The sequence below is a fragment of the Crocodylus siamensis genome, chromosome 2 (genome assembly GCF_052110815.1).
Source record: "Crocodylus siamensis isolate JL-2025a chromosome 2, ASM5211081v1, whole genome shotgun sequence".
NCBI classification, from domain to species: Eukaryota; Metazoa; Chordata; order Crocodylia; family Crocodylidae; genus Crocodylus; species Crocodylus siamensis.
The window spans coordinates 99,224,616-99,251,987 of NC_143396.1; positions in this window are offsets into that span (position 1 = coordinate 99,224,616).

Genomic DNA, 27,372 nt, shown 5'->3' on the forward strand with positions numbered 1-27,372 from the left:
GGGGGCTAGGGGCTACAGGCCCACAACCATGTCACAAAGGCCACAAATCCCCAGGTCCTCATGCTACATTGGCCAGAGGCTGTACCACACCAACACCTTGTGTTGCACTACATGGGCCTAACCCAATCACACTGCAAGGCAGATGCCCTTGCACCATGCAGGGCCTCTGGGGCCTCTCAAGCCCATCGGCCCTGGGTTTCTTTGGCCCCTCAGGCCAAGTAACTCCACCCTGCACTGAAGGCTGAGCCAAGAAACAGAAGCTGGAGGAGGCAGGGGGAGCCCAGAGACCCCAGTGGCAGCAACAGGAGAGTTTCAAGGGGAGCAGTGTGTAGACAAGAGCCACCAGTTGGATAGCCCTGGTTTAGAACAAAAAAATTGCCATATCAAATGAATTATTTGGTAGGAGATGAGCCCCATATTTGTGGCATTTAGGAAGTTAGGAATATAATAATATACTAGGAGATATATTATTGGAGGATCTGTTGACCTATTTTAGATGTTTCATGTCAGGTGATTCTTCACATTTAGTAGCTTGCCTGTTATAGATGTATTCCTAGTTATGAGAGTAGTATCTACATACCTGTGGTATGGACTCCTGCTATATCCTTCAAAGGAAACTTGGGAGAGAAAGAAGTACAATAAACCTATACATAAAAAAATCATCTTGACACTGAAGTCAGAAGCATCAGTCTGTTATATCATTCAGTTGTTCATGTTTTAACATGCACAACTGATGAGGTTGTAATTTGTTAGAAAATCATCTTTTATACATCTAGCTCACATCTTGCTAACAGCACCCGTTGTAATCATTTTGTGGTTACTGATTTCTTTGCTATATGTGTATCACCTTTGTACCAACCCAACAGTCTTCCAGTTTTCAAATGGCATGTTTGTGTAATAGTACCGCCTATACTTCAGGATACCTAATGTTTTTCATTATAAGAACCTTTCTTCAATTGCTTATAACTTTGCTAAACTTAAGCTGTCTGAAGTTTTCTGTGATGGTTCTCTGCCTGAGGCTGAATTTTTTTAAAAGCTTCAGCTAAGGCAGTAATTTCTGAGAATGACATTAGGGAAAAATTGTGTATTTAGCCAGTTAAAAAAAAAAAGAATAAAAAAAAGGTTACAACTGTTTCAGCAAAAAGTGCTAGCATTTCCTTGAAACGAATGGCTAACCAGAATATTTCTCAAGTGCTATGAAGAAAAGCAACTGGTGTTTAAAGTGTTTTCTTCTAACCCTGCTTATGACTGATCTAATTGACACAGTACCTAAACTTCTGTTGGCACATGGTCTGCAGTAGGGATCCCAAATTTGCCTCTGCCAGTGGAGCCCAACTCATATTAGGAACAGTGGGAAATTTTGAAATATTTCTGTAGTGTAGCCAAGACCATTGATTGCACACAGGTCCTTATCTGTGCAGCTTAGTAATAAAGCTGTGACTTGAGACGTAGCCCAGTGTTACAGAGAAGTAGAGACTTGCAGCTCTATTGTCCTTAAATGTCATTTGTATGCATATATCTATGTCTCTTACATGGCTTCCATCACTAGAGTATCTGACAGATCTCCTTTTCCAGATTCTGATCATATTAAAAAACAACATAGTTAAATTGCAAATCCTAGGACAGAGAGATAAAAGTAGCTTGTTTATTTTTAGGGCTTGGAGCCGCTATGATAGTGCAGCGTAGTGCAATCTCTCTGGGGAGGGGTTGCTGGAGAAAGAAGCCTAGCACCTTTTGGTGGCTTGCCCAAGCACTCAGCTCACTCTGTCTCTGCTCAAAATTCTGGAAACATTCAATTAAACATTAGTTATGCTCAACATTTATATGAGCATTATTAGTATGGGCACTTTGATCATCGTGTTGCATTTCTCCCATGCCAGTTTAATGATATATCTCTGTTTAGGGAACTAACTAGTTTAATTGCTATATAAAGGGAAATGGCGTAATGCTTTTTGCCCTCTTTTGTTTCAACTGACTTTTGGGGCCACATAAGTCTCATTAAATCAAGACTGAGATTCCAGAGACCCTATTAGAATGAACTATTTGAGCCACTCTTCCCTTTCTGATCAAGAGTCGCAATGATGTATTCTTTGAACAATTAGGTCATGCACCGAAATTACAACAGACAGCAGGATACACTATTTAGCAAAACAACAGGCTTCAAAGTCACATTACCATGATCAGAATGTTAAACTGAAGTTAAAAAGTAACTGAACCAAGTAATGCATTACCGTTTTTAGCAGCATGCCAAGGCTGGGATATAAGTTTATAAGAATGAATGCAACACTAAAAGGAAAAACATTCATTATTTTCATTTTAAAAATATTTCTTTGAAACTGGAGGTGTGGGTGAGATCATGTCAGAATGATGGAAACTGATCTTATTGCCTCCAGTGTTATCTTATCTCATATACATGCTAAAGAATCATGATCAAATAGATGTAGACAGCTTTCATTAGGTACTGTAATATTAGTAGGAATGTTTTCAGGAGGTTAGAGAGAGAATTGGTAAATAGCACTGACTGGAAATATCTGATATGCTTCCCCTCACTCCCTCCCCCAGCATTTGAGTGTTTGTCCAAACTGAAATTCCTTGTGGCCATGGCTTGGTTTTGGACAATGTTCATCCAGCAGAAACCTGCCTGACTTCTTGCCAACCTACTTGCCTGGCTCTTAAGCAATTTATCTTGTGAGCTGCTGCCAAGCCTGGGCTTCAGAGTCTTTCTTCTAGGGCAGATTCCACCAAAGAAAAGCAAACCGGAGTTTCTAGAGTCTACAGCAGCCTGCCAAGTAGACAGGGAAGGCCAAATTGGAGGGTTTTCATTATAAATGTGAATAAAACATATTTCCAGTGTAGCTAAATTCTCTCCTACATAGAATAACTTTCTTCACTTAACCGAGCTCTGCTATAGCCCTGATTATACTTAAAGTTGCTCAGTCCTTCCCATTTTTGGCCCTCTTTTTTTGGTTGCTTGTAATTAGGAACCAACTTAATTTGTGATTCTGCAGATGTCTTGGAAACCATGAACTCTTCAATTGTCTATGAAATCAACTTAAAAAAACTTAAAAAGAAAATGCTAGTGCCCCAGTGGCAGCCAGTGGTCCTTGCAGCCCTCTCTGGAGTGAAGGGCACCAGCTGGCAGGGCGGCACAAAGGGCAGCCAGCAGCCAAGGTGGTGGCCACCCCCTCATCCCTCCTCTCCCATCTGGGGCTTCTCTGCCAATCAGTGGCGAGGGGAAGGGCTGCCAGAAATGCCTGTGAAATCAGGTCTTCATGCCGTGACTAAGCCATGACAATTCCTTTGTCTCTACTTCTAATCTTGCCAAAATGTCAGTGTTCAGAAAGAATGTTTCCATGCCAGAGGTCTACTTCAGGCTGAATTTGTTAACAAAAGATTCACCAACCAAGATTTGAAGAACAGAATTACTGAAAAGATCTTGTTTTTCCAATAAAATGAATTTATGAATCATACATAATGATAAAGTATTCAGTAAAATATTCTTCCAACAGTTTCACTGAGAGGCACTAATACCTTCATGTTTTAGTAGGAGGGCTTGGCATTTGGGTGGCAAATTTTCTTCCTGCCAAGAGTATCTTTCACCATTCCTGTGAAACATTGCCAAAAGTGGGTCCAACTGTAAGGCTTTGAAAAATTTCAGTTCATAGGACTTCTTCAAGTGTCAGAGTTAAATTGATCTGTAATGTGGTTTTAAAAGTATATTTTGTCACAGAAGTGCAGGGGATGAGCAAGAGGTGCGTATGAATTGCTCTTCCTGGCTGCTGTCCCCCTGGCTATCTGAACTGACAAGAAAAAAGATTGGTTTCTCTGTACTTTGTTCTACCTGCCTGGTGTCCAGGCAGTAAAGAGCAGGAAACAGCTTGATCCAGATTCAGAGGAGACAGGGGCCAGACAGCAGAGAGGAGGGCAGCGAAGACAGATTACTGGGAAAAGAAGAGTGAGCAGAGAGCCTGGAAAGGACTGGGACTAGAAAGCCTATCATGATGATAGGATAGGAAATGGGGACAGTCGTGCCAAATAGAAACCATGACCTAGAAAGAAGACTAAGGCTGAATGGGAGGATGGTTAGACTGAGGCAGGCTGGGCAAGCACAAGGAGTCTGTAAAGGAAGACTAGAATGAATGTGAGGGGAAAGTAATGTACGGGAAAGACCCAGGATTCAACTTGGCAAACCAAGGACAAGACTTGGATAGAGTCAAGGAATTAGAGACTGGAACTGGCTAGGAGAAGAGACTCTGAAATAGAAGAAGAGAAAGGGTGTAGAAGACAAGAAAGGTAGAAGAATAAAGCAGAAGGAACAGGGATGGAAGGATTTCTAACCTTTCTGAAACCCAGTGTTGAATTGAGGAGCCCAGAGCCTAAATGTTCCCATGCTGTCAAAACTCTGGAACTCGTATTAAATAAAGCAGTGAAAGATGGTAAAAGTCCCCAAAATGCAAATGACTCAGGTGGGGGTAAGTCCGATTCTTTATGGGGGAGGAGGAGGGAGAAGAGCCCCTCCCAACACCAAACAGAGCCACCCTCCCAGCCCTGAAGCAGTAGGGGAGAGGGAGGAGGGGGACGAGTTCCCCTCTGGGGGGCCAGGCAACTGTGTGCACCCGGATCGCTCCCGGCTGTTAGGAGCCACCGGGATGGGCCTGCCGGGGCCTAGCCAGCCCTCCCAGCTCAGCTTCCCTCTGGAAGGGAGGGCTGCTATAGCATCCCCGGGCTTCTGGCTTGCAGCACTGCAGGCAAGTGCCAAACGTCCATGCACTTGCAAACATATTCACTCGCTGCAGGTTAGACTAACCTGCAAAGACTGAATCAATTCAGGCTCAGGCTTTTTGAATGTCTGTCCCTAGCCCAAGGGAATGGAGAAGCCTGGCCAGTGGACCTGTTTTCCCCTTGAATCCAAGACTGCGTAAGCAGTGTCTTTATTAATACAAATAAGTCTTTGCTGTTGTGTATCCTAATAAAGTTGTCAAGTTGTGACTGGAATATTCTCAGTGATCATCAGTCTCACTCTCAACCCCAGTTAAAACTTGGAATAACTCCAGTATTGCAGACCTTGGCACTGGAGCGCTTAACCTGTTTGGGAGTACAGGGTCTGGGGCTGTGAGGGCAGGCTAACTAGGCTGAGAGACTTCAGGATTCCAGGGTCACAGTCCTGCCAAAGCTTCCCGGCTGAAAGCCCTGAGATCCTCAGCTGCCTTGGATCCTTACTGCAGAGCCTAGAAGACCTGAAAGCCTCGGTCAGGGGTTTCAGAGCGTCCAGGCTTCCAACTGCAGAGCCAAAACTTCTTGCCGAGTCTGTGACTCCATGTTAATCCAACAGATGGGGCTGCTAAGGAGCCACAGATGTTGGGAGCCCCCAAGCTCCTTATCTATTAGCAGCAGCGAGACAAAAATGCCAACTCCACTGAGCAGCTATGGGGTTACATTTTTTTAATGCCCTCTGCACAGGAAGTTTTGAAATTTCTATTTTTACTTGCAGTTCTTGAAGAAAATCCATTCTGAAATGACTTTCTCACCGAGTAGACTTTCTGAATGCATGCCATCTTTAGTTAGAATACAGCATAATCAGGCCATCATTAGTCAAGTCCGAACAAATGCTCCCACAGCTGCATTACTGCAACACAGGTCAAAACTACGTTCAGAATTTTACTGCACATAACCAAAGTGAAGCCAGCTGGTATGGCCATTGTTCAAGGATAGTTATACATTAAAAAATTACATTAATGGTTAAATCATTTGTAAAGTTTCGGTTTCAATACCAAGTTTGCTTGGCAGTTTTGCTTAGTCTGGCAAAACCTTTGCACCTGTCCACAGCCCTTTTTCTGACTGGAACCCTAACTCATACACCCTGAAGTTTGTCATAATTTTCCTTCAAAAGGGAATATTCCCTCTGACCAACACTTTGCAAGAGATCGCTTAAAAATCAGTAGCTGTTCACCAAACCAAAATCTCATGGGAGTAGGACATGAATTATTCCATATTATAGACACTATGCATAATTAACTGCTTGTCTTTGTAATGGAAAGTGGAAAAGACCAGTCAGAAAGTCTCAGAACCATTTATGTGCAAGAACCACTTAAGCTTTGAGCCTTCACATTTCTTTTTTTTTCAGAATGGTTGTGCCCACTGTACAATTTTTTCAGAAGTGAATAAGGAGCACAGAAAGGAGCGAGCAACCAAATATAAACTAAATACTGGTCTCTCCCTCTCTCTCTCACTCACTCACACTCGCTTATGATCATGTATTTTGTTGGCTTAAGGGTTCTAATCAGCAGGGAGGATTGTCATGTTTCTTAGTACAACGTAGCAGTTGCTTGAAATATTTTTAAATGCATCAACTCTGACACAGTTTATTGCTTTGTAAAATTCCTCCCAGGAAGCAAATAGCCTTTTGGACCATGGAGTGGTCTTGGAGTTTTGCTGTCATTCAGTGGAAATTTACCTCTTTATTTTATAAATCTGATAGAGGCATTTTTAATCATTCCTCTTATACCCGGATAATAAGACACTTACAGGGAAGTCTTCCCTCATTCTTTTGCTAAATATTTGAAACAATCATCTCTCATGTAGATATTGTTTCTTTTGTTGCTGGATTTAAGGTTGGATCTTATGTTATTTGTGAAGAAATGAAGAGAAAAAGCTTTTTGGTTGTAAAAGCTAGATTTAACCTAGGCAGCACTTTACCCTCATGGAAAAACCTAAACTTTTTGCCCCCATGAAAAACAACCGCAACTGCAAACTCTTACCTCAAAATATATGGTTATAATTTAAACTACAGACATAATCAAAGTATCCCATTTAACTTCCTGCTTAGGTTTTTGTAGACTTGAAAGAGATTCAAGAGTAAGTGTGCGCTTAAGAATCTCAATCAGAAAATCAAGTATTTGTGTAGCACTCTTTAATCAACAGAGCTCTCAACTGCTCTACAAAGTTAGTTAAGTTTCACAGGGCATAGAGAAGTTAAGTGACCAGTCCAAGGCTGTTCAATGAATCAGTAAGAGAGCAGTGAATAGAATTCAGGCCATATCTTTAACTGCTGTAGTTACTCTAACTCCCTTAAAGTTGCTAGATTTGCAACATTGCTGAAGTACTGGTTCTAGGTCTCCTGAAGCTAGTGCCACAATCAACCCACTGAACCATGTCTGTGTTAATGGGGAAAGAAGAGAAGAAGAAATCAATCCATATTCCACTGAATGATGAGTAAAATCAAATGATGGACTTTACTTGAAGACATTCAGTTATCTGGAAAATTTCCCCAATTTGTCACTCTATGCTTCAGGATTTAAATTAACACTTTAATGTGGAATGCCTAGTCTATTATACTTTAAAAAATAGTTTCCTTCCAAAGTTGCCAGTTGTACATTTATGGGATCGGGGTGGTCTTTGAACAAGAAATTTCACCTTAGAGGAAAAAAGACCACTGTCCTGGAGTCCCAACTGACAGTTCTCATGTTTTAAGTGAAATATGGGGTGATAATTAGGATACACTGTCTTATTTAATGCTTGGAATTGTGACATTTAAGAGTCAGATTGGCAGTAGCAGAGGCAGAAGACTTGTTCCAGGTTTGAGAAAATGGAGTCGGTTGTTGGCGTTCTCTGTTTAGAGTAAAACCTGTCAAGTTTGAAACAGAACTTGGGTGTATGTTTTTGGGAACCACCTCAAAGTGCTCTGTGTGGGTGCTTGTACATGTGAAGGGGGTTTAGTTGTCCCGAAATGTAAATGGTGGGTTTTTAATTGGTGTGTTTTTAATTGTGTCTTTAAAAAACCCACTGTTTCAATTTAGGGTTTTCTGTGATGTCACGTGACATCACCGTGCATCACAGCCCTCTGTCAACTCACCCGCCACCACCACCCCCCACCCTCAGGCTCCACCAGGAAAATAAAAGCAGTGAGGGCCCTGATCCCTTTTTTTTCCCGTGAGCCTACCTGCCTCTCCCGCAGCGGGGCTGCTGGCAAGCTACCATTGGGCTGAGTGATCCCTGAGCTGCGGAGGACCCCGGTCCTTACCTCTACAGTGGTTGCACCACCCGGGCGGCACCCGCCTACTAGCACCCCTCCCTGAGTGGTCCCGGGGGTGCGGTCACCATGGAGGGAAGCACCTGGCACCACCTGCGCAGCTCAGGGGCTGTGCGACCTGGTGGCAGCTCATGAAGGCAGACTCTACTGAAGAAAAAAAAGAAAAAAGTGGTGAAGAGCCTGATCTTTTTTTTTCCCCTCTGGTAGCTTGCCAGCCTGCCTGATCTGTGCAGGGCCCAGTGCTTCCCTCCATGGGACTGTCCAGGTGGGCTGCTAGCAGGTGAGTGCTGCCCAGGGAGGTGCCACTGCTGTAGGGGGAAGCACCAGGCCCTGCACAATGCAGGCAGGCAGGCAGGCTCTGGAAGAAAAAAAAATCAGGTTCCTGCTGCTTTTTTTTTCCCCTCAGTCAAGCCTACCTCTATGAGCTGCCGCCAGCTCGTGCAACTCCTGATCTGCATGGGACCTGGTGCTTCCCTCTGCAGTGGCAGCACCACTGTGAAGGCAAGGCCTGGGGTCCCCCGCAGCTCAGGGGCCACCAGCAACTTGCCCCCCCAGCCACGGGAGGGGCAGGTAGGCTCCAGCATCCCGTGCAGTGTTCCCGCTGCCTGGGACTGCCTAGGAATGGGCTGGCTTGCCCCTGGGGCAGAGCAGCAAGGTGTCAGGAGGGTGGCAGGGTGTGCTGGTGGTGGGAGAAGGTGGCAGGGGTAGTGAACAGGGCTCTGGAAGCTGCCAAGTACGAGCTTCCCTGAGCACGTCTGGGCTTCCAGTGCCTTGTGCAGCATTGCACTTTGTTGTGTAGCAAACTAAAATACCTTGGATGCATTTTACTTTGCTGTGTAACAGAGTCATTAGAAGAGAAATACACCACCAAAGTGTACATCATCATGAAATTAAAATGGAATACACTGCAAAGGTATAAACAGCAATGCCATTAAAGTGGTGCAAAAAGGCAATTAAGCTGCTTTAAAGGCCAATTTTGTAGCGTGTACAAGCACTCTGTGAAACCCCCGTTCTCTGCCCCTGCTCAGTCAATCATTCTGAAAGTGGACTGTAACTTTAAGGTGTATGGGTAGTTTGGTAGGTTGGTAGCAGATTTCCCTGTGGGAGCTGGAAATATCTGGCCTTTCTTGGCAGTTCCTATATAAAAAGAGTGCATGTTTTCCTTCAATGAAATATTTTAAGTGCTTCAGAGTTAATAAAATGATTTTCAATTCTAGATATTTTATGTTCTTTACTTTTTGGCATTGGTTATCCTCCAGACAAGCTAGTGGTTATCCTATCTGCTTTTACTAGTTAACACAGGAAAAAAATGTTTCTGTTCCTATGAACAAACAAAGCCTTAAACAAAAGAAACAGTATTTTGGAGGGCAATATTTATTCTCTTGGCTTAATGAACAATGAAAATGGGAAGGAGGGGATAGAAATGAACATCGTTGGGGAAAATTTGAAGGCACATTGATTTAAAGATATTAATGCATGAAACCAGTATACCCAAGAGTCCTATAAAAGGATCTGATATATGCCAGGATCCAGTTTACTGCAACTTCTGAAGCTTCTTTTCTGTTATACATGGTTACTTTTTTATGCATCTTTAAACCATGGGTACAGAGGTCAGAGTAGAGATAAATGTTTTCTTGATTTATGATTACAAACACTAGAGAAGATGTATTGGTATTCAGGCATCTAGCTTGACTTTTTTTTGTTAGCATTCTCTGAGCCAGAAACAGAGGTGATGTGTACGGGGTGCACGTGGGTGCATATGCACCCCCTGACTGTGGTGGTGCACCCCCTCCAAAAAGGCACCACCGACACTGTCAGCAGTGCCTGTGGGTGGTCACCTCTCTCCACCCCTACTGCTGACACCTCCACTGGTGTCTGCAGGTGGTCACCAACCCCTGGTTGGTGCTTGCTCCCCGCCCCCATGCTGACAGTGCTGGCAGGGAGCTCCTGCTTACCACCGCCATGCTCCTGCCACTGCTGTGCCCCCCCCCAGACACCAGGGGAAAGCATCATTCATGTCCAGAAAACATTAGATGCATTTCTTTAGTTTATTTCTAGGATGCCTGCCTCAAAGGGCTTCCACTATGGACATCAGGATATTTGTCTGTGAATGTCCTTGGAAATGCTGGATAAATCTAGATACTGTGCTTTGTGCTTCTTCTAGATCAGTTGAACCACCTGTTTTTCTAGACCTGTTGAATCTCGAAAAATCAGTAATGCTGAGTGGAATGTAGCAGAGGTATATAAAAGAAAAGGCCCTGCTGTGATATTGCCATTGGAAATGGCTTGAAAGATACTTAACTGTCAAGAAAGGTCAAATATTTCATCTTCCACAGAGAAATCTACTACCAGTCTACCAAACTATCCATCCACCTTAAAGTTGCACTCTATTTTTAGACTGATAGGCTGAGCAGAGGTAGATTAAGGGGGTTTCCACACCAAGCACTTAAAGATAATTCCCAAGAACATATTCATATTCAAAGTTCTGTTTCAAGGATGCTTTATTTGAATTGGAAGCTGCATTCAAATAGTGACATGCTGTGCAATTTTATGCTGATGTTATATAATTTTTGGGTACCGCAAACATTTTATGCATAATCCATAGTACTTATGTTGTGACAAACTGGCTGTGTCTCTCTAGTAGCTGTTTCTGAAAATTGCTAGAAATCTGAAAATGAGTGCATTTTGACTTAAGTATTCCTAAGATTCTTTCTGTAGAATAACCCTCTTGAACTAGGTAAACTATTCACATTCCCAGTCTATTGACCATGGAACAGAGACAAGCTTTTTCATTCCAGAGTGAAAACATTTGATGTGTGGAATCTGGAGTCCTATGGTCTTGATGGTGGTGGGTAGGCTTAAATGTGTTCAGTCATTTTCCTCCTTTACTGTTTCTATTTTATCCTCCTCTATCACAGTTTGGATGAGCAGGATGTTGCAAAAAGAATATCTGAATTTGTGGTATATGCTGAAGTATTTTCTGTGAATGACATTTTTTTATTTTTCAGGTATCTACACTACTGCTCTATTTTTTAGGAAAAAATACCCTCAGAGTATTTTAACAATATCAGATTGTTTAAACTTGGGGACTGTTTTTCTTTTTGCAACTATATTTGATGCCATAGGTTGCAGTTGTATATCTTAGGAGATAGCAGTAAAGCAATGACATATTTATACTAGTGATTTAAATGTGCTGTTCATAGATGCAGATATTCAGGGGATACTGTCTACTATGTTCTGAAACAGCTGAAAGGTTAACAGAAAACAGACTTTCAAGGTTGGTAATGTAAACTTCTAATCGGTTTCCAAGTCAGATTTAATTTTCCTATCCATTGGTTTCTTGGGGAAAAAAAATCCCTTTCAAAGGATGCAATCTTGTATTTTGCTTGGTAAAGGCTTGCTGAATATATCTATGTTGAAGAGTGCTGTGGAGTGTGGGGATACCTGAGTTATTCTTACAAGCCAGTTTACATACCAAATACTTTGTAGTTGTAGCAGCATTGAGCTCTGTACTGGCTTGTTGTTTGAAAGACAGGGACAACTAAGGTCTTACTGTACTCTATAGTCACTGAGTAGAGTGATAGGATCCACTTTATCTTTTACTATTCACATTCAACTTTTGACTTTTGCATCTTCCTGTTCTCTTTCATCACATCCTCTAAAACAAAATGTGAGCAAATCTACTTTTAGCGTTATATAAAACTTGCTTTCTGAAGGATTTGTCTCCTTCCTGAATTTTCAATTTTTGGATTGGATTATTCGTATTGGGGATTTAAAAAATTTCTGGTGGAAACACTTGAATTTTCTACATAGGTCATTTGGTATGATATTCATTGTCTTCCCTGGTAGAACAGTTGGGGAATAGGGAACAATTGCACTTCCACTTATTTTCTATTCAAAGACTTTTTTTGATAAAAAAGCAACAAGCTAAGAGATCTAAAAAAAATCTGTATCCTCTGTTTGTTTGGTTTTTTTAAATAAATGAGTTTAAGAGTTTCTTTCCCTCTGAAAAAAAAAAGATCTGGCTGTGGAATGGAGTTAAAATCTCTAATATAATTTGTATGTTGAATTTTCAAATATAGTAGATTGCACTAACAGCAGTCTATTCAGTTTACTTCTGCAAGGCAGAGGTAACCGAAACTATTTTAAGAACTATTCTCCCTTTTAACCTCCACTCTGAACTGGTTGTTTAAATATCTTCTTCTCTGAGAAGCTAAGCTATTTAGTGTACTTAACTTTACTTTTTTCCAGCTCTCCTTCTTCTTCCTTCCTTTGAGAGGATCCTTTGCCTGTTAGACTATCTGGATGAATATGGGAACTAATAGTGAGTGTGGTACTGGAAAATTAGAAGGTTGAGAGAAATTGGCCATTGCTTGATTCAACTGTATAGATATTAGGGCCATGCAACATTTTGTCAGGTGTTTTGTTTTGAAGCTGTTTGGACGTGCTTCGAGCTTGAAACAGAGAAATTTAAATTTCATAGATTTCATAGACATTAGGGCTGGAAGGGACCTCGGAAGATCATCGAGTCCAGCCCCCTGCCCCAGGGGCAGGAAGTCAGCTGGGGTCATAGGATCCAAGCAAGATAAGCATCTAGTTTGCTCTTGAAGGTGTTCAATGTGGGTGCTTGAACCACCTCCGATGGCAGACTGTTCCAGACCTTGGGGGCTCGGACAGTAAAGAAATTCTTCCTTATGTCCAGCCTGAAACAATCTTGTAGTAGTTTATGACCATTTAACCTCGTCATCCCTTGGGGTGCTCTAGTGAACTAACATTCCCCCAGATACTGGTGGTCATCCCTGATAAACTTATAGGTGGCCATCAGATCACCCCTGAGCCTGTGCTTTTCCATGCTAAACAGCCCCATGGCTCTCAGCCTCTCGTCATAAGGTCTGCTTTCTTGACCTCTGATCATGTGTGTGGCTCTCCTCTGCACTCTCTCAAGCTTCTTCGCATCCTTTTTGAATTGTGGAGCCCAAAACTAGACACAGTACTCCAGCTGTGGCCTCACCAAGGGAGAATGATGTCTTGGGATTTGCTTGAGAAGCATCTATGGATGCAAGCAAGCATTTTGCTCGCTTTACTAGTTGCAGCATTGCATTGCAGGCTCATGTTCATAATGTGGTCAATGATGACCCCCCGAGTCTCTTTCTTCCGTGGTGCTAGCCAGTGTAGTACTGATAAGCCTGTAAGGATGCTGCAGGTTTTTCTTCCCAAGGTGGAGAACCTTGCATTTTTCAGTGTTAAACACCATCAGGTTCTCCTCCGCCCATTTGCTGAGCCTGTCCAGGTCAGCCTGGATCACCCTCCTGTCTTCAGGTGTGGATGCTTTGCCCCCAAGTTTGGTGTCATCAGTGAACTTGGCCAATCTGCTTCTGACTCCAAAGTCCACATCATTAATGAAGATGTTGAACAATATGGGTCCAAGGTCCCTTTGGGGGACCCCACTGGTCACAGGACACCAAGATGAGTGACTTCCATCAATTACTACCCTCTGGGTCTGACCACGGAGCCAATTTCCCAGCCAGTGGATCATGGTGGACCCAAGGCCACAATTGGCCAGTTTCACCAAGAGGTGATCATGGGGTACCAGATCAAAGGCTTTTTTGAAGTCAAGATATATGACATCAATCTCTTCTCTCTTGTCCAGGTGATAGGTCACCTGGTTGTAGAAGGAAATGAGATTGGTCAAGCAAGACCTACCCTCAGCAAACCCATGTTGTCTATCCATTAGGATGCTGGCGTCGGCCAGTCCATTAAGGATGGCCTCTTTAATAAACTTTTCTAAGATCTTCTCCGGGTTAGAAGTCAGGCTAACGGGCCTGTAGTTAGCCGGATCCACTTTCCTCCCTTTCTTGAAGATAGGCACCACATTGGCCTTCTTCCAATCATCAGGCACTTCACCAGAGCGCCAGGAGTTTTCAAAGATCTGTGCCAGAGGTTGGGCTATGATGCTCACCTGCTCCTTGGGTACCCTGGGGTGCAGATTGTCAGGGCCGGCTGACTTGAAGGTATCCAGCTTCTCAAGGTGTTTCTTCATGAGGTCAGCATTAATGGAAGGCAGGGGATGGAACAAATGAAACAAAAGGTTTCAAAACAGCTTTGAAATGAAATGAGGGCACTCAAAACATTTCAAAAGTTTTGAAACATTTCAAGTTTTGAAGCCAGGCTTACTTGGCTTCAGCACTGGTCCTAGGTGGCAGTGGCAGCCTCCTCTCAACCAGTGTGCAGATCAGGGGACTTGCACCCTCAGGAGGGCTGCGGGGCTGTGCTGGCCTCCTCCTCTTGGGGGTGCGAGCCCTCAGATCTGTGTGCCAGATGAGACGAGGCTGCCGCTGCTGGCAACTGTCAGGGATTGTGTTTTGAACTGTTTGAGGTGCATTTTCCCATAAATCTCTGCACCTATCTCGTTAAAACTTGGCAGGCTTCACGCCCTCAGAAGAGGCTACCATCCCTGAAATTGTCATCCAAATCAGGCAAGAAATGACAAGGTTTTAGGCCCTTTCAAGATTTCCCATTATAGCCTATGGGTGAAATGTTGAAATGCATCAAAACAGTGAAACCATTTCATCCAAATGAAACGGAACGACAAAATGAAACACTGTCCCTTCAAAATGGCAAAAAGAATGTCAAAATGAAATGACGGTGTTTCACACAGCCCTGATACATATACCCCATTTTACAAAAGCCGTTCTGTCTCCCAGGGTAATCTGGTAAATCTATGTGGCTTGAAGAAAAGGCTGAGCAGTAGTTAGCGAAAAGGTTTCAGATTCTAGTCCTGATTCTGCCACAATTTTGTGGAGACTTGTGTGTTACTTCAGTGCAAGTAGTTTCCCTGACCTACTTCACAGGGTTGTTTTGTGACTCAGTAATTAAAGCTTTTTCACTATATAAAATGAAGCAAAATGCAAAACAGAACCTACAACATACAGTGGAATCAGTTACTGAAAGACATAAACAAACAAGGTGAAGCTGCAAAAGCCACAAATTAACACAAATTAATTATTAGAAAAGTATAAATGAACCAAGACTGCTGGAGCAGAGTAAAAGCATTATGAATCAGGGAGGGCTGGACAGCAAAAGTTTTGGAAGGAAGAAGCTCAAGAACTGAAGGGTAAAGAAAGCAGGATATGAAAATGACAAACAAAGAAGATTGGGTTATATAAAAACACAACCAGGTAAACAACACAATTTGTCAGAAAAAAAGGAGTTATTTATGAAGTGACAACTACTACTAAAGAGGTCTTTGAAGTATGGAAGCAGAAGCCTGGCAAAGTGCTGAATCTGTATTCCACCAAAAGGCACGTATTCTGCATGGGAAAGATGAACAGGACAGCTTGCAATGCAGAATAGTAATCCATACTGAAGCACCATCAACAAACAGAACCAAAAAAGCAATGAACATAGTTAAAAATGCAGAGCAGCAAAAATGTGTGGTCTGTTATAACAACCAGGCTTTTAAAGGCCAGTGGGGCAAATGTCAAACCAAGTATTAGAAAAATATATATAAAAAGGTATGGGAACAAGAGCAGGGGCCAGATGAGTGGGCAAAGATAGAAGAATCTGGAACCAATCTGGAAGAAAGGAGAAATCCTGCCAATATGAACAATTAGAGGAATACATTTACTGTCAACACTGGGCAATCATGATAAAAGTAACTGCAAACAGATTAAGGCCAATTTTAAAGGAACGGTGTAGAAATAGCCTTTCACTGAATTGAATTTGCATAATACATTGTCCAACTGCAAATATGGAAAAAATGAAAATAGAGATTAAAGATGTTCATCATTTTCCTTGACTTCACAAAGACATTTGATTCCATTTGGAGGGAAGCATTGTAGAAAATAGTCAAATCAAATGGTGTTCCAGATGAAATAGCTGCAGTTATAAAAGTTTATATAACACTTCTGCAGTGCTGTAAAATCTGGTGGAAAATCAAGAAAGTGGTTCACATCAGTCTGGTGTAAAACAAGGTGGAATAGATTCATTTTTGCTTTTCATCATGTTCCTAAAATGGACATCAGAAATATGCCATTTCAGGCAGAGCACATGATCATGGTTGATCTGGAATTTAGCTCTTTAGTTTAGGTAGATGACATTGCACAATTGGCAGAGCCATTTGAATTAATTATGTTACTTTTTCCTATCTTGGAAAATTGGTGTTGTCGACTTGGTCTTACAATAAGTGTCAAGAAGATGAAGTGATTATATCCAGGAAAGGAAATAATAGATAAAAAGTTGAAAGGCAGCGGTGATGAAGTCATAGAACAAGTAGATTTTTATGTGTACCTAGGAAGGTTCAACAGTGCTGTCAGTTCTGTCAAAGACGAGTTAAAGGAGAAGTAACTTAGATGCAAACACTACACAGGAATGAACAAAAGTATGGACAAACAGAAGCACTAGATTTAGTATAAAAGTGCAAAACAGTTCAAGCCACTATGTTAACTGCATTTCTCTATAAATTGGGAACAGCTAAAATAAATGATAGACATTAGAAGGATGGAGGAAGAAGAGGTGAGATCTCTATAAAAATGGCAGGTATAAAAATTTGAAAACAAATGAAGAAGTTAGGAGAAGATCATATGGAAGGAAGGTACAAGACTGGCTACAAGTAATGAGGTAATGGTAATTTAAAAGATGCACAAAAATTAAAATGCAGGAATAAACAATGGACAAAAATGGGAATGGCAGCACTTTACTGCTCTCTATGTCTGCGAAGGGAAGGGAAGGGAGTCCTATCACTTCAGATGAACATCTCTAGTAGCATTTCTGTTTATGTTATCCAGAGCTGCAAATCAGGGCAGCTACTCTGAATGTTGACTTCATAGATTTCATAAACATTAGGGCTGGAAGGGACCTCGGGAGATCATCGAGTCCAGCCCCCTGCCCCAGGGGCAGGAAGTTAGCTGGGGTTATAGGATCCCAGCAAGATAAACATCCAATTTTCTCTTGAAGGCATTCGGAGTAGGTGCTTGAACCACCTCTGATGGCAGGCTATTCCAGATCTTGGGGGCTATGACAGTGAAAAAGTTCTTCCTTATGTCCAGTCTGAAATGGTCTTGCAGTAGTTTATAACCGTTCGACCTCGTCATCCCTTGGGGTGCTCTGGTGAACAATCATTCCCCCAGATCCTAGTGAACGCCCGTTATAAACTTATAGGTGGCCACCAGATCGCACCTGAGCCTGCACTTTTCCAGGCTGAAGAGTTCCATAGCTCTCAGCTTATTGTCGTAAGGTCTGTTTTCCTGACCTCTGATCATGTGCGTGGCTCTCCTCTGGACTTTCTCAAGCTTCTCCACATCCTTTTTGAATTGTGGAGCCCAAAACTGGACGCAGTACTCCAGCTGCAGCCTCACCAAGGCCGAGTATAAGGGGAGAATGACATCCTGGGATTTGCCTGAGAAGCATCTATGAATGCAAGGCAGAGTTTTGCTTGCTTTACTAGCCGCAGCATCGCAGTGAAGGCTCATGTTCATCTTGTGGTCAATCATGACCCCCAGGTCCCTTTCATCTGTAGTGCTAGCATAGCACTGCCGAGCTTATAAGGATGCTGCAGGTTTTTCCTCCCAAGGTGGAGAACCTTGCATTTTTCAGTGTTAAACACCATCAGGTTCTTATCCACCCATTTCCTGAGCCTGTCAAGGTCAGCCTGGATCTCCTTCCTGTCCTCAGGCTTTACCCAAAGTTTGGTGTCATCGGAGAACTTGGCCAGTCCGCTTCTGACTCCAATGTCCAATGACTTGGCAGATACATTTCTTGCCACAAGGAAGTTAGAAAAGAAATGTGTTACTTTTGTTGCAGATTTCTTTAATATCTCAATCTATATAAGTTTATTGAAAAGTTTTGGTTTATAAATAATGTGGGTGCATCTATGGGTGCATCCACACATGCAAGCATGTGCACTTGCAGCAGCTCAAATAGAAGCAGTGCAAATTTGAGCCAGGGCTTTTTGCCTCAGTGCACATGCTCGGACATGCACTTTATTGTGGAGCAAATTGTGCCATTTGGGGCAAAATAACCCTGCCTGGCTCCCCCCAGATCTGCTGCCAGGGGGAGCTAGAGCCTGGGGCCAGCACGTGTACTGCCCCCAGCAGTATAAAATGCTGCCCTGTCCTGACTCCAGCAGTACAAAAACTTTCCCTGGCCAGCAGCACAGGGTTACTTGACATCAGGAACTTCTGGGGCACAGGCAATTGGTATCTGTGGGCACTAGCCCCTTGTGTCAGCTAGACTGCTGAGGCAGCATCCCAAATTAACTTTTTAAAATACCCCAAAATCCACATTCTTCCATTAGAAAACAGAGAGAGAGAAAGGGTGATTGATCAGATGGGCAATGTTTTATTGTTATATTACAATGTTAAAGAAATTTGGAAGTCTGTCAGTGTCCCTAGCATCATAATAAAATAAATCCTAAATGCCTGTATGTTTTAATGTTTGCTTTGGGTTGCCTTATCAGAGGGTGGGTGTGTGTGGGGGGATGTGGGGTTTGCAGGAGGGGGCAGGAAGTGGGGATGTGGATGGGTGAGGAGGGATGTGGGGGGATGAGTCACTGTGTGGATTGTTATGGGGGGACTGTGGGTGTGGGGGCTGCTTAGGAGGGGTAGGTCCCCTTCATGAACACCGCATGCCCCTGGTGGTTGGTGGGGCATGGCGGCACTGGCGGCAGTGAGAGTGTGGTGGCTGTGATAAGTGGGGAGCTCCCACAGATGCTGCTGGCACTGTCGGCAGTGGGGGGAGGGGTGGTGAGTGGCAAGCACCCACAGACACCACCGGCAGAGACAGAGTGGTCAATGGCGATTGCTGACTGCCTGTAGACACCACTAGCAGCAGGGAGGGGCGGTGCCAAGCAGCAACCGCCTACAGGCACCACCAACAGTGTTGGCAGTACCTTTTTTGCTCTGCTCATTACCCTGCTCTTCTCCAGCCTCCAGAGGCTGGAGATGAGCAGAAGGACAAGCAGGAGGCTGGAGAGAATAGGAGAATGAACAGGAGGCTCATTCCTTCTACCCCCATTTTTTCCCCAGCTCCCCATTTGTTCCCCTGCTCCCCATTCATTCCCCCTGTTCATTCCCTCTGCTTCCCATTTATTCCCCTGCTCCACATTTATTCCCTCTGTCCCCTGTTTATTCCCCCAGCTCCCCTCTTGCTCTCCCAGCCCCTGCCCCCACACACTCACCAGCAGTAGCAGAGAATGAGCAGGAAGCTGGAGAGAGCAGGGGAAGTCTCCAACTTATCTCTAGGGGCTTGTCTCCAGCCTCCTGCTAGACTCCAGCCCCCTGCCAGTCTCCAGCCCCCTGCCTCCAGAGGCTGGAGACAAGCAGGGGAAGGAGCAGGGGGCTGGAGACAGCAGGGCTGCTTTCCTGCTTCCCCCTGCTCCATCATCGCCACCTGCAGGGAGCAGGGGGACAAGGCCATAAAACTGATTTTCTGTCAATTATATCTGAAAAAGACTGGGATGAGCAACTTATTTTTGCAAGATAAGTAATTCTGGAAAATCTAATGAGAAAAGCATTATTTTAATAAAATAACTGTTTTACAGTCAGACAATTAAGCAATTCAGTGCTCCACTAGTTGAGCTACAGGGAATGACCTCTACTCACAATCTATATCCTGGACCAGAGAAAGTTTTCCTCATGTCTGCAGGGGAGGAGACAATTCCTTAACATAACTCCTTATGCCACAGAATGAAAGCACTCCTCCTGCGGAAGCTGAGAGTTACTCTAACTGGTCTTCACCAAGTTTCACTAGTGTTTCCCTTGTTGCTGTACCTGCGCACTGTCATGGCAGCTCCTTCAAGTGGTTAGTGGGCTAGCCTTGGACTGAGGAGACTTGGCTTCAATTCCTTACTCCACCTCAGACCTGTTGTGTGATCTCAGGCAAGTTAGTAGCCTCTCCGTGCCTGAATTCCAATCAATAAAAGGGGGACACTAATACTTCTATACCTCAAAAGTCTACCATAAGGATAAATCCATTAAAGATTTTTAAGCACTCAGAAACTACCACAACGGGGTTATAGCAGTACTTAAGACAGATTTCAGCAAGACAAATCCATTTAAAAAATGTACAATTTACATAAATACACAAACATTTTCCAGAGTGCATTGAAAGTGATAACATTGTACAACTGAAAGTAAGTGAGTTGGCTTATCTTTCAGTTCTTTGTTGCCTACATTATTTTGGGAGAATAGACATGAATAGACATGAACAGAGCAACTGTAACTCTGAGGAATTGGCTGCCAAGCTAGTTGGACTAGTGTAACTTTAGTCAGCTTTTAAACTGATATATTTAAACTGTACAAAGGGTTACATGAACATACCTACTTTGATATCAAGGGTGACTTATTTGAGTTGAGTAAAATCTGCTTGTATTTTATTAAGATAAACTAAAATAAGTCACTTTGTTCTGAAAGAATGGAGTATAGTAAAAAAAAACCCTATAGATCACTGTTATAGAGTGTCTGGATTAGTTGCCCAAATGGTCACAATCCAACAGTATGTGGTAAAAGCCAGGTGCAAGCTAATATGTCTAATTACTGGAAACCAGGAATGCAATATACACTTACAGGACAGAATACAATATTTTGGAAATCAATGACTCATAAAATGATCTAGGGATCATTGTGATTAACTAACTCATGATCAGCCCTCATTGCTGTTTTTTGGTGGAAAGAGCTAATGTGATCCATAAATATATAAGAAAGGGGACTATTGTTTAAAAGCAGGGCGGTGATCTTGCCTCAGTAGGAAAAGCTTTGCCCCATTCTGTTGTCTGCTCTTCAAGAAGGATGTTAAAATACTAGACAGAGTTCAAAGGAGAGCCACAAAAACAGTGCTGATGTTGGAAAACAAGCTTTTGATGTGAAGCTTGGTATTTAATGTATTACCTCACTGGAGACAAGGCTGGGAGGTGACTTAATAACTTTGTATAGATTCTTATATATGAGGCTAGTTGAGGGAGGGAGGATGGATTTAGGATCTAATGGCTGAAAGCTGAAGTGTAAGAAATGTAACTGTGAAATAAGATGAAACTAACTGGCCATAGGAGTTGTTAAATATTGCAACAGCTTACCAGGGGAAGTATTCATTTCACAATTGCTTGCAGTCTTTAAGGCAAGATGGGATTTTTCTAAAAGATATGTTTTTCTCCAGTTTTTAGGTGAAATCCTTTAGTCTATGTATGCAGAGGGCAATATGGGGTAAATGGTTGTAGTAGTCCGTTCTGGTCTTGGAATCTGTAGGTCCTATGTCTCCCTGTTCATTCCTTTCCTTCATTAACAAGCAAAGGAAATAGAGACAAGACAAAAGTACTGTAGCATTACTCCGTGAATTCTCATGCTCAACAAGTAGTCATCAATGGCTCAATGTCTAGCTGGGAGGGGATATCAGGTGGGATTCCCCATTGGGTCTGTCCTGAGTCTGGTACTATACATCTTCATTAATTATTTGGATGATAAGACTGAGTGCACACTCAGAAAATTTGCAGATGTCACTTAGTTGGGTGCAATTGCAGACACTCTGGAGGGCAGGGTTAAGATCCAGAAGTCTTGTCCATGGGATGAAATAATTTCATATACACCTACAGGGTGGGGAATGAGGAGCTAGTCTGCAGCACTGTAGAGAGGGACCTGGGGATTACAATGGACCATAAACTGCATATGATCCAACAGTGCTCTTGTTGCAAAAAATGACAACAGCATCCTGGGTTGTATCAACAGGAGTGTCACTTGCAAATCAAGGTAAATGATTCTTTTTCTATTTGTTCAGTTTTGGGCCCCACGCTGCAAGAAAGATGTGGACAGATTGGAAAGAGTTGAGCATAGGGCAACAAAAATGATTAGAGCCTGGGAAGCAAGTGTTATGAGGAAAGGCTGAAACAGCTATGGTTCTTTAGTCTGGAGAAAAGAAGACTGAGGGATAACAGTCTTCAGATACCTGAAGGCCAAATACAGGCCTCTGTGGCCACAGGAGATAGGACTAGGATCAATTGCCTCCAGCCACAGCAGAAGAAATTTAAATTAGGGATTAGGAGAAAGTTTCTGACAACGAAGGTAGTCAAACTTTGGAACAGACTACCTAGAGAAGTCATGGAATCTCCATACTTGGAAATTTTTAAGAGCAGGTTGGACAAATACTTCACTGGGATAGTTTAGTGAGGGGCAATCCTGCCTTGAGCAGATGGCTGGATTAGGTAATGTCAGGAGGTCCCTTTTAGCCCTACTTTCCTATGATCTCTGGACATACTCATAATACTTGCAGCTCAACATTAAGATAATAAAAATAATAGAATCTTATGATTCAGGGCTTCAGACAGTCACCTGCAGTGAATTTTTCTTCTGATGCATAATTTGGCTTCCTGTTTTCTCCTTACTCTCACCCTCAGAGAGAGGGTATAGTTGAAGATGGGATACTGACGGGGATGACCCTGTCATCTGAGGTGGTACAGAGAGTCCTCTAGTCTTTTGGTGTATCTTGCTCATGTGCTCAGGGTTTACTGATAGCCAGATTTGGTGTCAAGGAATGAAGGATTTATTTTTCCTAGGTCAGATTGGGGGAAGGAAGGGTTGCCTTCATTTACTGTATGCAGTAGGATTTGCTTGTTGGATTATCCGGGTATCTTTCACCTAATAAATTCCCTGTCACACAGACATGAGCATGGACAGATTTAGGATTTTGAAAAGAGTACAGATGATGTGGTACACCATCACATATAAATGTGACAAACAATTTCCTCTAATTAAAGAGAAATAAAAGCTTTACTAATGTGCTGTGGGGCTAGCACTTTATTATTCAATTTAACATAAAAACAAAAACAAAGATAACATTATTGGAATTTGCCCTAATTGTCTAAATTATATCAAGAACAATCCCTGAATTTGAGGATGATCTCTACTATAACTCACTGATGGGTCTTGAGGTGATTTATGAGTCCAATCACTGAACTGTAGATCTATTCACAGAAGTTGCAGCCTTTCCACAGAGGAGAGTAGGCTGTAGGCCAGGATTTCTCTCCTTTTCCTTTCTCTGATCTCTCTTCTCTGAGGACAAGGTACTTTACCTTAATGTGGACTGCCACTTAATTGAGGTTGCAATGTCCTTGGAGTCGGTTAGCAGCCAGCTCCTCCCACATCTGGATTGTTATATCTATTTTCTTGAAGTATACTTCATTGTGTCTTTGTAGCATTTCTTCACCTATCATGAGGTCTCATGCTACAGCTAAGCTGAAAATACAGAACTTGTTTTGGGAGTTGAGAGTTGGGCATCTGCGCACACTGGACCAGTGAAGTTGGCATTTCAGGTTTATTGTTGGTAACATTGGCTTCAGCAAGGATGCTGCTGTTTGTGCAGTGATCTTCCCATTTGATGTGGGAAGATCACTACATGGAGGCATAGTTGGTGATTATTCTCCAGGCTCTTGAGATGACTATAGTAGGTCACCCATATTTCACATCCATAGAGGATCCTGTGCTGGATCGCTTCACTAATGTTCACTTTCTGAGAGAAGTGGCTACCAAGGTAAGGAAAGTTACATTCATGGAATGGAGCAGGCTGATGGAGCACTTTAGTCTTCTTAGTATTGAGAGGGAAAGAGACCCAAAAGTTTGTTAGGCTTCTTCAAAGAGATCCAGTATGGTTGGGAGGGAGGAGTTTCCTGCAGTATGTGCAAGAATGATGAAGTCATCAGAGTATTGAAGGTCAAATATGGTTGTTTTGAATGCTTTGGTCTTCAAGCAAAAATGTTCCCGATTGAAGAGCACTCCATTTGTTTAGTACTCAGCGTCAATTCTGGAAGGGAGGCAATCCTTAATGAGAACCAGGAGGATGCCAGTCAAAAAAATGAAGAACACAATTTTGGCAATAATGCATCTTTGCTTGACCCCAGTTTGGAGATGCATGGATTTGTCTCTGATCCACTACAAAAAAACCCCTGTCTTAATCAAATGGTAATAGAAAACCTTCAGGACCTTGATGTACTTTCTGTGGCATCCAGATCTGGCCAGTACTTTCTACAATGCTTCACAGCTGAGTCAAAGGCCTTAGTGAGGTTAGTGAAAGCCATATACAGTCCCTGATGGTGTTCTTGACACTTTTCTTGGACCTGGTGGACAACAAAGATCATGTCAATTGCCCTGTGGGATGGTCTGAAACTGCGCTGAGATTCTGGCAGGAATTTCTTGGCAAGAGGTTGGTTCAGGAAGATGTTGGGGCAGGTTTTTCCTCCTGTGGAAGGGAGGGTGATACCTCAATAATTTCTGCACATCGTGAGTAGCTTCAAGGAGATATGTTTATGTTAGCATTCTTCAGGTCCCCAGGGATCTCTTTGTCATTCCAAAGCTGAAGAGTAAATTTGTGGAGTCTCTGTACCAGTTCCTCTCTGCCAGCCTTGAAGATTTCAGCAGGCATGCCATCCAGGCCAGTAGCCTTGCCAAACTGTTTCTAGGATAGGATGTTTGGCAACAGATCCCTTTTGGGGATCCTAGGGAACAGGCTGTGTCACAATTGACTCACAGTTCAAAAATACCTCAAAGTGTTCTTTTCATCTAGCTTGGATAGATTCATTGTCTTGCAGGATGGTTCAACGCTCCTCAAATTGCAGGAAAGTAGGACCATGGGAGGTTGGACTGTAGATGGCTTTTGTTGCCTGAAAGAACCTATCCATCTCATATTTATTAGTGCAGAACTGAACCTCTTTTTTCCACAACTGTCTTTTGATTTCTCAGATCCTCCTTGAAACCTCAGCTTTGAGAAGCTGATATGGCTCCTTATTCTTCTGAGATGAGGTGTCATGTTGCCAGGCAGAATGAGTCCTTCTCTTCCAGTCAAGGAGGGTTTGGATCTTGGTATTGCTGTCTACGAACCAGTCTTGCTATCAGTGGGTCATATAGCCAATAAATTCAGCACAGCCACGTGGACAGAAGTTTTAAAACCCTTCAAGAGTTCCTCAATGTTGCCTTCAGTTGTGGGCAGGGCAGAGAGCTTTTGGGGAACTTGTCTTAGAAAAAACATGTGTGCTGCCAACACAGGAGTGGAGAATTCTGCAGGCTGATAAAAGCATGTGCCATGGAGACAGGCCTGGCAGGTGCCCTTTTCATGACCTGAAGGCCTGTCAGTCAAGTGTGACCTACTTTTAGAGAAGCGCAGGCTCAGTTGTAACAGAGAGCTTGTTGCTACGCATGCCCAGCATATAAGAGAAATGAGGTAATCTCTCTGGAAAGTTCGGTCTTCCTAGCAATTTAATCAGCTATGAGTGTTGCTGTAAAAGGTCTGACCACCCCTCCCTCAGGGAGAGACCCGTGGGACTGGAGAGAGAGCTTGGTCTTTTCCAGGACTGTCTTCCAGCTAGGCCCTTAGGCTCTTCGGTCTCCTCCTTCGTCTCATGTTCTATATACAAAGCTTAGTATATTATATTGATCTATCGGCTTACGACCTACCTGGCGTCGATCTCTAACCACGACCTCAGATCACCCCTTGGACTCTGACTACGGTTTCAACTACTTACCTGGTTCTGGACCTCGGCAACCATCTCGACCACCCGACCATTCAGCTGTCAGCGGACACCAGCGAGTTACGGTTCTGTGTTGTCAGTTGTTCCTCTTTTATAAACTGTTGACCATCCCTGGGACTTATCCGACAGGCTTGTCCCGTCGGTGAACCCCGTGGGACAACAGGTCCCTCTGTTGTGAGTTAATACTGTAACTGAAGACTCCGTACCTGCGCTCTTTCAAGCGTAAGTCAATAAATCCATTCTGTTAAAAGAACTCTCAGCTTCCGTGTCACTCAGAACTCCACCGCCGCTAGACCCAGCCTGTTCGTTCGGTCTCACTGTGACACTTGGGACCCTTCCCTGGGGGAGGATTACCCAGCAGAACTCACCATTGGAAATCCTTACAGCCCTTCAGCTCTTGAAGAGATTGCATGTTGAAAACTTTTTGCATTATTTGTGGCTGGTTTTGGTGTTTTGGAGCCAGCCAAATTTTCATACTGGATCTGACAAGATGACTATCTATCTAGCAATAATCAGTTCCTTGCATTAGTTCCTCACTAATTTGCTTATATATATATATATATATATATATATATAAAAATTTTTAAAAACACAAGAAACTAGGCAAAGATGGTCAAAATAGTGAAAAAGATATTGAAGTAGGTTGGAGGGAGATAACAGGCTACTTAAACCCCCACCCAAAGTCCAGAGTGAGGGGAGGGAGGTAAGAGTATATGAGCTGGATCAGACGCAGCAGCTGTGGAGCAAGGCAGGCCTGAGCGGGACAACACAGCTGGAGACAACCAGGGGAAGATTGTAAAAAGAGGTGAAGCAACCTACTCATGGGACTCCAATTAGAAACAATACAAGTTTTGTTGTTTTCTTGGCCTTTTTCTTTGCCATTCTGGGGGCAGAAGATCTTTATGTTGTCAATTTAATTTAAATCAATAAACATCAAAATTGATGCTTAAAAATAAACATTGATTTTAGCCGTCAAAATTATTAAAAAATAAAAATTGAATTCTGCCATACCTAGGGTATATGGGTAATAGTTGAATAGCCTGTAATACACAGGAGGTCAGGTTAAATGATCTAGTAGTGTGCCCTGGTGTTACTTTCTATGAAATGAGAGTTTATTCAGAGTCTCTTGCACTGGGTTTGCTGTTTTGGTGCAATTTTATTTTACAGACCAACCTTTAATTTACAGCCTGTTGTGTCTGATTATGTCTACATAAAGGTAAAAAATATGTTCTGTGATACTGGCAAAAGAAGTACTTACAGGGTGCATCTACATGCCATACATTGTCATAGCAATGACCTACTGCGATGCAGCATCACCAGGTACAAACCACAATAGCAACACTACTGTGCAGTAGCAACTTTAAATAACCGTGCAGTGATGGGGCTGTGCAGTAAGACCGGTTACTGCGCAGTCATTTAGTACTAAGCAAATACTGAAGCAAAGACTGCACAGCAACAACAATCCAGCACACATGCAGACACACCCACAAATATCATGGATGAAAGCAGAAGGTTAGAACTACTGGGGCACAGCATTTTAGAGCCTAAAACATCAGCAAAATATTTCTCAGGGCATGGTGCTTTGTAGACCTTTCTAATGAAGAATATGATTTCTATTTTTATGATTAACAGCAAACCCACTAATAACATGCAGGAAAAGCAGGTATCAATTAATATCACTAGCATACAACAACAAATCAACTGCAAGTGAGGAAGGAGAATTATAATGAAAACTTATCAAGGCTAGGTATGGACATTCAAAAAGCTCGAGGAGGAATTGATCTAAATTACATGGTTTTCTGTAAGCAGCATAATTTAGATCAGTAGTAAACAGAACACA